This window comes from Apodemus sylvaticus, chromosome 1, assembly GCF_947179515.1.
Source record: "Apodemus sylvaticus chromosome 1, mApoSyl1.1, whole genome shotgun sequence".
NCBI lineage: Eukaryota > Metazoa > Chordata > Mammalia > Rodentia > Muridae > Apodemus > Apodemus sylvaticus.
In genome coordinates, this window is record NC_067472.1 from 86,028,037 (window position 1) to 86,041,364 (window position 13,328).

The window sequence follows — 13,328 nt, forward strand, 5'->3', positions numbered from 1 at the left end:
GGGGTTACCGGAAGTGATGATGCAGGAGGCAATGGAGGGGGCGGGGCTTCGGGGCGGCCGCCGCCGGTGGGCTGCAGATGAGGAGGAGGCGGCGGCCGCGGTGGCAGAAAAGGCGGCGGCGGCGGGGGTAGGGAGCCTGGAAACGCAAGCGGGGATGGTAGGTAGTTTGGACCCGCCGGGCCGCCGTCGTTTCCAGAAAGGGTTTGACTGGAGGAACCTCTGGAGCAGCTGTGAGTTTGGAGGGGGGGAGTTGAAGAAAAGGGGGGAGCATTGAGAGATGAAGGGGCGGGGGTTCGGTTCCTTCGAGAAAGGGGGTGGTGGTGGAAAGGGAGGAGTGCAAATCAGCGCCTTGTCTGGACTGGTCCCTCTGGAAGAAGAGGCTGTAAGGGGAGCCTGTGGCTTGTCAAGCACAAGGCTCCGAAAACTTACCTACTGTCCCTGCCTGTCCATCGCCAGCACCCCTCAATCCCGGGCCTGGGGACCTGGGGTCGTAGATCCCCGGGGAGGGTCTGCAGACTCTGAACTGAAAGTCCAGGGTAAGAGCCAGCCGTGAGGTAGGAGCCCAAGGGGGAGGTGGTGGGTGAATCTGCAGCTCCCTCCCTGATTTTTCTCCCCACCCCCATCCTTCTCTGTAATCGTTAACAGCCCTGGAATTAAGGGGCTCAGACCTGAAGGCCTTTCTGTGCACCTTTGCTATAAACGATAACCATCTGTGCCTGAGGTAGTGGGGCTGGAGGTTTTGCCTATATCCTGTTTAGGAAGTGGGACGGGATGACAAATGTATTGTTTTTTCCATCCCCATCTCTTACCTTCCCTCATACACACCCCTGTTTCTACGCTAATTCTCTGTGGTTGAGTGGCAGTTGTGGACACCCTCTCCCCTTTGTGGCACTTAGTACCCCGGTTACCTCTTGAATTTTGTGTTCAGTCTCTATCCCAGCTCCTAACTGCAAGCTTTGTAGTACTTCAGTTATGGTCTGTGTTACATTGGGGAGTACCTCACAACGCCGCCTGGCTCCCGATTATAATGAACATTTTCTTTTATGAATGCTAGAATTCCAGAGCTCTTGCAAGGCATCATAAATGGTATCATAGCTCAGGAATCAAGGTCTCTCACTCTAAATACTTTATATGTGAGGAATTTACATGTTGTCAACTCTTTCCAAAAATGATTTGATGTTAGGCTAATTCTGGATTTCTGTGTTTCTCTCCACCCACACTTCATGATGCACTTCTGAGAACAGAAAACCCTATATTACTGTTTTTGTTTCTACAGTTGGACAATAGCTCTTTTGTCTTTCTCAATTTGTGTGTCTAAACAATCAGCTTGATTCTTACCTTATTTAGCCGATGCTTTGTGTATAGGTGGTCTTACAAGAGCCAGTGTGATATGTAGTTATGCTTTTAGCAAAACACAGTGCATAATGTGTATGGAAATGTCCGAAGAAAGAAAGATTAATTGGAAAGAACTCCTTCATATTTTTTAAAAAAACAAACAAAAAACCCATCATGAGTAAGTAGTGCCTGTCAGAGACTTCAGAGTGAAGTGTTAATGAATCTTGTTTTGGTGTTGATATATTTTAAAAAAGAAAATTTCTGTTAATTATGGAACTGTCTTTTAAGAAATTTTATGCTTTAAGAAATAGTGCTCAATTTTAGAGGTTCTTTCACTAGAAAGTGCATTCGTGTTGCTCTTCAGTTAAAACTGAATTTGCTGTGCAGTATCACTAGGATTATCATAACAGATGTTCTTCTGATGGTGGGAACAGAGTCCCATCATATTTATCAGGACCGATAAAACAGAAGACTTAGTGCCTTGATTGTGCAAGTAATGATGTCTAGATGGTTTATAGAAATATAGCAGAAGAGTTACTGCTAGCTAGTTTCACTTTAATTCATTTGGAACCTAGTTTGCCATTGAAGGAAAAGTCCAAAATTCATTCAAACTGCTGTTAAGTACTAGCCAGGGTTTCAGATAGCAAGTATACAAAGACACAAGCAAAAAAGGTCCTTTTTCAAGGAGTTTATCCGAGTGGGAGGTGAGGACGAGATGATAAATCAGCAAATCTGATCTTGATTGAATTCTGGAGAAAATGAGTTATAGGCTAGAACGTGTGCCTGGAATGCAGTGGAGGGAGACCTTCCTGAGGCGACACTTAAACAGAACTTTAAGCGAAAGGGAGCCAGCCATGCAAAGATGAAGGGAGGGTGCTTGGAGGTTTACAGAACAGCTTGTGCAGAAACTCACTGGAATGAACTTGGCAAGTTCTAGGGACTGGGAGAAGATAGTGGGGGTGGGGTGTAGGTTTAGGGAGTAAAAGGTTGAATGAAATAGGGTCAGAAGAGTGGAGTTGGGGCTCATATTAGGTAGACAAAAGAAAGATGAGTAAGGGAGAAGAGAAACAGAAATCCTCCTTTTGGGTCATTCTGTTGCCCTTATTTTTGCACGTTCTTTTGGACTGTTGGAGACAAAAGCATCTCATCCAGCTGAGAGTAGTAGAGGAGGTACAGTGGTGGCTGCTTGGGCTTTGTGTTTAAAAATAAGCAGGATGTTCAATTGAGGGCATACCTGGTCTTATAAAATATTTTGCTGTATGTACATAATGAATACTCTGAATGTGTGCTAGTATGTGCATCTTCCTTCTTGGTGTAAACTTAAGGTTAAAGAACTGGGCATGTGCTAATAATATGCTGATCTACATTGATCTACAGATGACCACCCAGATCTGATGTTTCAATTTTTTTTTGTTTGTTTTGTTTTGTTTTGTTCTGTGGGTAGGCAGCATTTGTGTTGCAATAGTTCTGCACTTGCCTTGGCCTCCTAGTGAGTAATTCTATTCCACTGAGAGGTAGGTTGGTACTAAAAGTTCACTCTGGATTACATTAGATAAGGACTATTGTGGGGTCCATTTCCACTCTGTTACCATCTTTGGATTGGCATGTAACTTAGGGATGTAACATACTTTTTTTGCCTTCAGTTGGGGGCATTCACCTCCAGTTCAACCTTATCTTCAACAGATTGTCCACTTGAGAGACCTTTATCTAGATGTTGCTTGGATTTGGCCCTCTTACTGCATCACAATAGGCTAAAATGAAATGGTATTTTTCTCTCCTTCTCAATCTCACAAAATTGACTGGAGCATTCTTTTGAGTGAATAAGTCTTTTGAGCTGTGCAGTTGAGAGACATAACTGTTGCTTAGATGATTTGTAGTAAACCCAGTCTTAAACCGTTAAATGAAACCTTTTGGTGTTTGGTAAAGACAAATCAGAAACAGTAGACTGCTCACTTGGGTTATGTTTTAGTACTCTACTACTACCTGCAGCTGGCTCTTAAGAACTGGGTGGAGCTTTCTGTGTTTCCTGGGGTAAGAGAGGATGCAGCTTGTTTGATTGCAAACAGCAGATATTGGTTTGCAGGTCAATAACTAGTGTGAACTCTTTGGACCTAGATGTATTAATCAGCTTGGCCTTGACTTTGTGTGCTATTACTGGGTGGACAGCACTCTATTTGGTGTTAAGGTCTGCTACCCCTCTTCATGTCAATGACTTATTACAATTCAAGTACAAAAAAATACCATCTAGGCTGACATTTCATCAGCCAGTTTGTAGACTAACTTTTGAAAGAGAATAGAGATGAGTTGGGGGTGTTGGTGGGGGTGCTGGGGTGTTAAGGTGGGGGATGAACATGTGGAGAAAGCCCTTAAAACTTTACATTGACTGCTAATTGTGTTTGGGAAATGAATTCAAATCTAAGTGAATTTGGAGTCTTGGAGCTGCATGGACCTTTTGACTTAAGGTGCTAATCAGTTTGTTTCTTAGGGCTTGGGGGACTTTGAACACATTCTATTCTAATTAAAGGTGAAAACCCAAAGAACCAGTTATTGTCACTTGCCCTTAAAATTGTGGGTAGGTTGTTTTTCATTTCAGTAGCTAGTTTAAAGTTAATTTTTACTTTACTACTGTCTTGATAAGTATTCTGTAGTGAGGAGAGTTGGTTGTACACTTGCTGCCAGTTGTTTTGAGGTGAAGAAGTAGTAACTCAGACGGAAACAGTGGTAATTATGTGGTAACTCCTGTTTCCCTAACTCTTGATAACTTATAATTACTCTTTGTGTCTGTTTACAGACATTCATACCAGTGTACCAGGATCAGATCTTCCTAATGTTGCTACAGTGTTCTTAGTTCTTTCCATAACAGACCGGGTTGATTGAGTTAATGTCCTTTAATTCAAATCTAGTTTCACTAGTTCTTGTATCTATTTTCCTGGGTGGAAGGTTTTATTTTTTAGAGAGTCAGAAGGAGATGGGGGTAACACCAAAAAATAATACAAACTTAATCTTTGGAGTTATGCTATATTAAAAGAGGGAAAATGCCCAGTCTTTAATAAGATATATGCAGATGAGACCTTATTTAAATACCATACATTGTAACTTGTGGATGATGAATTCTGCTTCCTTGAGAGTTTGGCCTTGCCTAAGTTTTTGAGTTGTGAGTTGAATTGTTGAGTTTGGGACTGAGATACAGCATAGGAACCTAGGTTGTATAGCAGTGTGAGCATCATTTGGTAAGCATCATCATGTGTCCATTTCCTATTCCTGTCCAGTTCCTGTCCTGCCACCTGCCTTCCATCCTATTGTGCATTGCTGAAGCATTCAACCTTAGTACCTGGTAACTGGAAATAATGCTGTCACTAAGACCTTTAGATCTAGCCCAGCTCTGATGACTGACAGATCTCTGATGGCACTCTGCCAACCAGGACTTGGTTTTCAGGGAGCTCTTGTAGCCATTGTTGCTCTTTCTGGCTGTTAGTCAAGGAGACAGTGTGTGTGTTCGGGTGATCTGCCCTGTTTTAGTAGTCACAGCATTTATTGTATCGGAAGCAGTTAATTCTACTCAATCTAGTATGGGAAGAAGCAAGAAAAACTCAGACCCCGTAGAGTATCTGGTGTAGCTCTGACATGGCCTGGAACTCTGTAGAGACCAGGCTGTCCTGGAGCTCATGGGGATCTGCCTGAGTACTGGGATTGAAAAAAAGCATGTACCACGTGGTGGTCACCACCATGCCCCCAACCACTGCCTAACCTCTTTTTTTCTTTTAAACTAAGTTAAAATTTGAGGAACCTTCCTGAGGGAGGAGTGTGCTTATGACAGAAATGAGGACATTTTGCTTTTTTCCCTTTACCCCAATACATCATTTTTACCAACTCTTTAATTCTTCAAGAATCCCTTATAATGTGGCACATCTAAAGCAGTGATTTGATAATGGAATGAGAGTACTCTAGTGTAGCAGAGATTGAGGATGCTTTCTAGGGTAAACTGGTCTACTCCTGAGAGTTTTCTGAAGGGACCCATTTACATTCAAATAGGAGTGGAAATTTCGGTACCCTGAGTTTTTTCAGTTTTCTGTGACAAGGTCTTCATATATAGCAAGGCTGGCCTCAAGATCTCCTTTCTCATCTTCCAAAATGATATTGTGATTATATAGTATCACCATGCCTTGCTTCTCAGCTCTTTGAAAACTAGTGGGCATGATTTAATAATAGCTGTGCAAAGTGCTGAATTGTATATAATTGCTTTCCCAATGACCTGCTATAGCATCTGAACAGGAAAGTTCAAGTATGCCCATTGATAGAGCAATCTCGTGTAAATAACTACAATGGTTGTATAAGCCATCTCTTTATATTAAGCTAATTTGCCTTTGATTAAGCAGTTGCTCCTGTACTCAGGAGGCTGAGGCAAGATGCTACAAGTTGGAGTCCAGCTTGGACTACAGAGCCAGTACCCAGCCAGGTAGAACAATATGATGACTCTCTTTCGAACAACAAAATCACATGCATCCACCTTCAAAGCCCACACTTGTCCTTCTGTACTCAGGGTGAGGCAGGAGGATCAGGAGTTTAGGGGTTCAGCTACACAGAGCTTTTGAGGCAACCCTGGGCTATATGAAATCCTATCACAAAAACAAACAAACAAACAAACAAACAGCTTTCCATCCCTTTCATACTTGCTTTATATCTACTGGATATTGTATAAACAAAAGGAGAAAAATCAGAATATGACCTCAGAAGATGCTGAGACTAGCATTGTTGGACTAGGAAGCAGGATGGGGTAACACTGTTGGGACCTTTAAGAAGACAGTTTTTGTTAACTCTGGTGCTGTATTCAGGGGTGATAAGTTATACAGTGAATGCTCTACCCATTTTTAAGAATTAATTTTTATTTAAAATAACTAGTCACTTATTTAATCATTTACTCAAGACTGTTGCTCATGCTTGTGGGAAGAATTCTACTTTGGGCTTCCTAACTTATGAAGAAGTGTAAAGGCATTTCCAGAGGCATTGAGTAATTCAGTTGAAGTGGATGGAGTAGCAGGCCTTTATGTGACCAAAGTTGTAAGTAAGTAGGAGTATCATGGGAAAGGGATAATGGGGAAGAGGTTTGTCCTTGGTGTTCCAGCTGGGAAAGGCTAATAATGACTGAGGTAGGTAAGAAGAAAAAAAAGCTCATAAATTGCTCAACTGCAGGGAATAACATTCACTAGAAAGGGGTGTTAGGGGCCTGATTGCCTAACTCTAGGAATATCACTCACCAGGAGGGGATAGGGTAGGGACCTGATCTCCATGAAGAGGAGAACATAGGGATCCAGTGGATGGTGTGTTTAGCATATGCTAGTCTTCACAATTGATTAGGCATTCATGATGTGGGTGATAGAGGCTTTTTTTTTTTTTTTTAAAGATTTTGTTGTTGTTGTTGTTGTTAAGACTTGAATTTCACAGATCAGAAGTTGCTGAGATGAGAAATATAATGTGCTTGGACTCCTTGGAGTATGTAATGAAGAAGGCACTAGGTGGGGGTTACTGTTAGCGCAACATTTACTTATGAACTCTTGAGACAGTTCCTGCCTGACTTTCTCTTGGGAACTACCACAAGTGTGAAGTAACAGATAAATCTATTGAAGAAACTTGTTTTAAACTTTGTATTTCTATAGTCTCTGTGTTTTCTTTGGCAGGTTCAAATAGTTCTTTAGGTTTTTTCCCCTCCTATGGTTTATTTTCATTTATGTGTGTGTGTCTACACATATCCACAAGCACACGAATACGCCCGTGGAGGTCAGAAGAGAGCATCTAATCTCCTGGAGCTAGAGGTAACAAGTAGCTGTGAGTACCCAATGTGGGGGCTGGAACTGAACTCAGATCCTGAGGAAGTACACTACATGTTCTTAACAACTGAACAATCGTTTTAGCTCTAGTTTTGTTTTTTTTTCCTGAAAGATTTTTATTTACCAGATACTTGTGGATTCCAAAGGCCCTGATTTCCTATTTTTGAGCTGGTGACAGTCATAGATTCTGTGATTACATCAAGCAGTAAAGTGTCTTCTAAGCATTGGTGAAGTTGGTTTTAATGTGTGCATCTGTTTCCGAGGTTACCAATCACATTGTTCCAACAGTTTTCTGGCAGCAACTGAATGTCCAGCAACTCAGCTCTGATGTAGTCTGGAATTGGCACAGAGCCCACATGCCAGTGACTCAGTCTTATAGGATTGCACCGCTTCGATGCTAGCTGTGGGTATTCACAGGTTATCTTAACTTCTTGAAGATCACAAGTTTAGGGATTCTTACAGCCTGTAAGGTTTGGTATTATGCTAGCACAATTCATAGAACTCAAGTAATGGATGATATTTAGGACTTCAATTTCATTTGTAACTGCCAGTGGCAGCAGGAACAGTAGATACAGCCCCGTCCTACTTCCATAGCAGCCTGAAGGGTCTTTTGTCAGGTGCAACAAAGTGCTGGAGAAAATAATTTCAGGACAAGTTTGTATCAAGCAGATCTAGATTATTAACAAAGACTTTAATATAGACTTAATACTAGACATTGAAGGAGGGAGCGTACTTAGGAAAAAGACAGTACTCATCCAAGTGTGGACATGAACTTCTTGAGAGTTTCCCTGAAGCATCTCCATATGATTTGGTGCTCTTGAATTACATTGTTGAAACAGTTTTAAAGTTAAATAAAAATGTTCAGTATACTCATTTCTAGCCAAGCTTGGCAGTTAAGGGCACTTGTTGCTTGTTTGGAGAACCAGGTTTGATTCCTCCCACTTACAGCTGTTCATAACTCCATTTCTATGTTATTTGATACCTTCTTTAGGCCTCTTTGGGCCCTAGGCACACATGTGCTCATACATGCATTCAGGCAAAACACATCTACGTAAAAGAAAAAATGAAAACAGCAATGAAAACAGGCTGAAGAAACCAGTCAGAGCTGGAGGGGTGGTTCAGTGCTTAAAGCAGTCAGGGCTGGAGGGGTGGGTGGCTTAGAGTGCTTGAGAGCACTTGTTTCTGCAGAGAACCCGGAGGTCAGTTCTCAGCACATACACGGCAGCTTACAACTGTCTATAACTTCAATTCTGGGGGTCTCATGTACTCTTCTGACCTCCACAGGCACTTAGGATATTATATACACATACTAAAATAAATTTTTAAAAGGACCATAGTCAAGACATGTTTTTACTTTAATGTAGTTTCTAATCTAGTTTGTAAGATACTATTATTATTTTGGCTTTTTCAGGCAGGGTCTCTCTCTACATAGCCTTGGCTGTCCTGGAATTCACTATGTAGATCTGGCTAGCCTCACACACACAGAAATACTCCTGCCTCTGTCTCAGGAGTGTGGGATTCTGGGCAAGTACCACCAAGCCTGGCTACTTATTTATTTTGGGGGGCTCTTTTCTGTATTGCTTTAACTTTTATTATCTTTCTATTTTGCCTTAATTGGCACTAGATGTGCCGGGCAGTGGTGGCACGTGCCTTTAATCCCAGCACTTGGGAGGCAGAGGTAGGCAGATTTCTGAGTTCAAGGCCAGCCTGGTCTACAGAGTGAGTTCCAGGACAGCCAGGGCTACACAGAGAAATCCTGTCTCAAAAACAAAAACAAAGCAAAACAAAAAATTGGAACTGGAATAGTTTGTATAGTGCTTATCCAATTTATGTAGGGTACGTAGGTTCTGTGGGTTGAACCTATGTATCCCACAGCCTCCAAAAAAGGCAGACGCTATGAACTATGTATGTAGTTCTCTTAGGAGACTGAGGCAGGAGGGTGTTGCAAACCAGCTGCATTGATACAGAGGGCAAATGATGAGTTGGAAGTACAGGACCTATTGCTCTCTCTAGATGTGTGCCACCATTTCTGGACACACCACATCTTCTGCCCTAACAAGCCAATAGACTGATTAAATGATCAAAATTAATAGTGAAAAAAAAGATTTATTCAATGTAGCCACAAAATACCCTTCCCCCTCCCCAACCAATTGGTTCTGATTATAAGGTAAACTTAACTAGAAGACCAGGGATGTTGCACAGCTTAACAGTGATCCCCTCCTCATCTCCACACTCCAGTCAAATGAAGAGCTGTAAATCTTCCCTAGGACAGGTTTCTTTTATGTCTGCCCCTAGAGCTATAGATATTACCCCCTTTAAGCTTCCTAGGGGGAATTCTCATTTCTTGGGGTCAGGCAGGCCACTCACACCATTCTTCCAGCCAGTCTCTGTGCTCATCAACTTGGATATTCTCTGAAAATTCTGGGGTCTCATTGATGTATTGTGTTTTGGTGGTAGTGGTGGTGGTAGTGTGTGTGTTTGGGTGTGTGGGTGGATGTGTGGATGTGTGGGGTGGATGTGTGTGTGTGTGTGTGTGTGTGTGGTTTGTGTGTTTCCTGATTAGTATGGTCAGAGATGCCACTCTGGTCTTTGATTTAGAATTGAGAGTTCATTATACAGGCGTGGTTATTGGCTCATCATGGTTTAACTCTCTCTTCTTTCCCATCTCTGAGACAGTAGCACCTTAAATTGAATTATGTGCTTAAGTTTTCCTGGTTGGACTACCCCCTCTTGAAACCTCTGAGGGCTCATCCTGAAATCACCCTGTAAAACTCAGGTGTGGTCCAAAGGGTCTTTCCCTGTTGTAGGATATTTGATCACACTGTGAACCCTGAGGTTGTATTATTTACTGAAAAAAACCTGTTTCAAGTTGTGGTGTGGCTCAACCCTTAGTACATACCTGTTATCCTTCTGGCTGGAATATAGACAAGCCCTTAGTACTCTTAATTCCAAACAATGTAGGTAAGGTTAGTTTCTAGAAGGAGATCGTTAGTTTTAAAGAGATCGCTAATGGAGTGGCAGACAAAGTGACAAGTCCGAGAAAGATTTGACAGAATGAGTCAGAGATAGGATATGCCTAATTCTCACAGGAAAAGGAGGCTACTTAAGAAAGCACCACAGAAAAGAATTAAAGAGAAAGAGGAAAGAGGCAGTTTTACTGGGACAGTTGTACAGAGATTGCAGAGAGAGAACAAGCTAGACACAGGTGAAGACAGAACAAGCCAGAGACTGAGAAGGAGCCAGAGGATTAGAACATATTGCCAAAGTTATGAGGTCAAACAGGGCAATTAATAATCACTGATTAAAAGCACATATCTAGACCTAGCACTCTGATCATAAGTTTGAACTTTACTTGCCACTTGAGCTTGTATGAGCTACAGTTCTCTAAGCCTCAGGTCTATCATGTGTAAAGTGAAATTCCTTAAATAGTTGTCAGGATTGTTAGTGCATTTATGACATCTAGTATGTGTCATAAAAAGGATTATTATTATTATCATTAGCTACAAGGCATATATAGTTAACCTTATCCAGATTGCAGTTCCCAAGAAGGGGCTATATCATTTTACATCCTTTTATAGAATATACAAAACATTGCTAGGTGCACAGTTATCACTTGAAAATAAAACCTGCCCCTCTGGGTATCTGGGAAATAAATTCACAGGTGACTCTAATGGAAACTTCCAGCTTGTTTCCAAAGCTAGCCTAAAAATTAGGTATGGAAAAGTCTTCCTCCTGAAATCCTATAGCAAAATGGCTTTCAACCTTCTTAATGCTGCAACACTTTAATATAGTTCCTCATGTTGTGGTGAGCTTCCTCTCCCTCCCCCCACAACCATGAAATTATTTTGTTGCTATTTCATAACTAATTTCACTACTGTCAGGAATGGTAATGTAAATATCTGATATGCAGGATATTTGATATGTGACCCCTGTGAAAGGGTCATTTGACTCCTTAAAGGGATTGTGACCCATAGGTTGAGAACTGCTGTTACAGAGCCTGTGTTGAGTCTAGTAGTGGGGACAAAGGGCTAAGATACCGTGGGTCTAAACCAAGGGACGTTTTTATCTTTGGCTTAAAGTTTAGTGAGTTGGACAAGCCTTTTTGAGACTTTGGGTGGAAACAGATTTGTGTTAGTCAATCCAGATTATCTGAGAAGATCCGCTGCTAAGTACCATGTTGTGCCTGTTTGTAGGGGAAAGTGAAAAGCCCAGACCTCCTTCTGGCTCACTTCAGGTGAACTGAGGCCAAGTCTCTAAGACTTCCTGACAGTCTTTTCTAGGGACCAGTGAACATATAGTGCCCTTTGCTAGCCTATATACTCTGCTACTAGTTGCTGTGTCTTTGTGTAGGTCACATCCCCTCTGTGTTTGCTGTCTTTAACTGGGATGCAAAGGATTTAGGAATAATTTACTGTTTTGAAGAAGTGTAGATTTGGATATACTTTTTAGTTAATTTTTTTTTTTACATTTATCGTGTATGTTTGTGTATGTGTAAGGGGTACATGTGTGAAGGTCTGAGGACAACTTGAGGAAGATGGTTGTTTCACCATCCGCTTCAGGGCTCTGGTTATATTTATATTTGTTGTGCACTAGTGTACTTTCTGAATTACTGATAAATCTGGGAAGTACATGGTAAATGCTTTTCATTTATTAGTTCTTCTTTTTAATGTATAATATGAAGATGTAACTAGCATGTAACACTTCTGACTACATAGATAATGGTGCTAAGAATGATCTCAAAATTTTTTAAGAGAAGTGCTATGCCACAACCCCAATAAAACCACCAAATAAAGCTCAAATTTCTGTGGAGCAATAGAAGATATATTTTGATTGGCTTGGATGAAACTATGAAACTCACTATATAGATAAACCAACCTGGCTTCAAATTCACAGGAATCCACTTGCCTCTGCCTCTCAAGTATACCACTGTACCCAGCAGGTTTTTTGTTTTGTTTTGTTTTTAACTTTTAAGAAAGATGTCAGCTGATAAGTGGACCTGTAAAGGAATAAGTGTGGATAGGAATGGCTGGCTCATAATGGAAGACCAAGTGAGCGGTGTAGAGCCACATCTTACTTCATGATGCCTTTGTGGAATTGGCACTATAGAGCAGGTCCACATTTGTGCAGATTTAAAGACTTGATTTGCCTGACTCAAGCAGACTGACAAGTTTGATAGAAATACCCATAGGTAGGTTGAATGGAATTCAAAATAAAGACAGTGCCCAAATCCCAGTGATATCATAGATTTTAGTAAGTGGTACCCTTATTTTTAAACAGTGGAAAAGTGAACACTGTCATGTTCTCCTCACTTCAGCAGGTCCTCACTGTCAGGATTGATAGGTCATTCACTCCTTTGTTGGGACTCCCTCAGGTTCCAGGATTTTAGAACCCGAGGGAAGGAGAAAAGACTTGGCCATAGCTCTGGCACCCAGATTCAAGGTGTTAGAAGTTTTGGCTCTGCTTCATCTAAGAGGTGACCTGTACATTACTTGTTCGTGGTGACTGCTTTAAAGGGACACTGTAACTTGTGCCCTAAAATAAACTTAAGCACTGAAAAATTTTAAATAGTGCTAAAAAAAAAAATCTACCTTACTCATTCACATAATTCCATGTACATCTTAAGAGGCATGTAAATAGTGATAGCAATGATAGCCTGTTGTGGGAGCTGCTATCCCCCAACCCCACTTAAACCCCCAAATAAAATTTAAATTTTTGTGGAATAATATAAGCTGAGAAAGCTGCATTTAAATGTAGTCTGTGTCTTGTGGGTTTTGTTTGTTGTTTTAGCCTTAATTACCCATCTTCCCTAGACTTTTTCCTTGTCTTTTATTTGCCTTTGGTTGGTCTGTATTTTGCAAATGATCTTGTTCTTTTAAAATCTCTGCCATTAATTAATTTACTCTGTGTGTATGTGTGTGTGTGTCTGTGTGTGGTATTCATGTGCCAACGGTGAGTATGTTAAAGTGTTAAAGTCAGGACAATGTGCGGGAGTCAATTGTCTCCTTCCACTATATGAGTTCTGGCAAACTCAGGCTTGACAGCAAGTGCTTCCAACACTTTGCTTTCTGTTGCTGTAATAAAACACGGACTAAAACCATCTTGGGGAGGAGAGGGCTTAACCTTTAGTGAAAGGATGTTTACTGGCTTGCTACATTACCTTTCTTATCC

General features: G+C 41.3%; 1 protein-coding gene across 3 annotated transcripts in view; it reads left to right on the forward strand.

Annotated features, from left to right (window-relative positions):
- Positions 1-50: 50 nt before the first annotated feature.
- Positions 51-13,328, forward strand: part of Dcun1d3 (defective in cullin neddylation 1 domain containing 3) — a 43,391-nt gene continuing 30,113 nt past the window's right edge. Inside the window, exon 1 of one of the 3 annotated variants that reach the window (XM_052200223.1) lies at positions 51-230. The gene's annotated coding sequence lies outside the window, so the exon portion shown is untranslated. Of the gene's footprint in view, positions 231-369; positions 537-13,328 lie in introns of those variants that run through there. The other 2 variants (XM_052200232.1, XM_052200237.1) reach the window with 2 other exon arrangements.